Here is a 1,048-nt window from a genome sequence, read left to right as displayed (position 1 = left end):
GGTGGGTGGCGTGTGTTCTCGTAGATCAGTTCCTTTGCCATGGTAGTTGTCCAGTTTTTTGTGTGTATTGCCTCTGATCTCACGCCTAGTCCCCTTGGTGGTGAGGTCAAAGGAGATACCAATGAACCTCAGGAACATTCTCCGCCAAGTGAAGAGTTAGTGTTCTCAGGCACCCAGGGCCAGGTTCATGGGCATGCAAGCTCCTCAGTCTCATGGAGCCCGCACTCAGTTTCATGCTCTATTGTCTGGCCAATCCCAATAACAGGAGGCCCCACAAATTAGGGAGCTGGTCCTGCAGGCGGAAGAGGCAGTAGCTAGCAAAGCTCTGGAGGAAGCTGCTTCGTGCCGCATGTGCCCAGCAGCACGTCTCAGTCTGTTTGAACAGCTGTAACTAAATACCACAGACCTGGGGGCTGTCAAGCAACAGACACTTCTTTCGCATGGTTCTGGGGGACTGAGAAGTCTGACATGAAGGGACCAGCAGGTTTGGTGTCTGGAGAGATGGCCATAGATGGCCATCTCGTCCCTGCATGTTCATGTGGCAGGAGGGGCAAGGGGACTCTCTAGGGTCTCTTTTAGAAGGGCGCTAATCCAGTCCATGAAGGCTCCACCCTCAGGAGCTCCTGCTCCAAGTCTTGCTGTGGAGAACACAAAGGGTGCTCACTACTGCCCTCTGGAGGCTGCTCTCAGCAGGGTGGGAGCTTAAGGCGCATTGGGAATATCCTTTGCAGGAGATTCAAATGGGCCTCATTTGAATGGGCCTCTCATCAATGAGACCCATGCCTCAGGGGGACAGAGAGGGGATTCAGAAAGAGCTCCCTGGGGGCCGGGCTGTCAGGAAAAGCTCTGGGTCAAGGTAAGACTCAGACAGGGTCTAAGATGACACGTGGCACTTAGTAAGTGCTGAAATGGAACCATCTGAGTCTCAGCCCGGGAACAGATGGCATAGCACACTCCCTCATGGTCGGGCCGGGCCGGGACTTTGAACCCATCCCTATAGACTAGCCTTGGTGAATAGTGCAAGTTGCATTCTCTCCAAGCAGAAAAT

This window comes from Mustela nigripes, chromosome X (genome assembly GCF_022355385.1).
Source record: "Mustela nigripes isolate SB6536 chromosome X, MUSNIG.SB6536, whole genome shotgun sequence".
NCBI classification, from domain to species: domain Eukaryota; kingdom Metazoa; phylum Chordata; class Mammalia; order Carnivora; family Mustelidae; genus Mustela; species Mustela nigripes.
The sequence above is the reverse complement of the archived record's forward strand: the minus strand, read 5'-3'. Positions refer to the sequence as shown.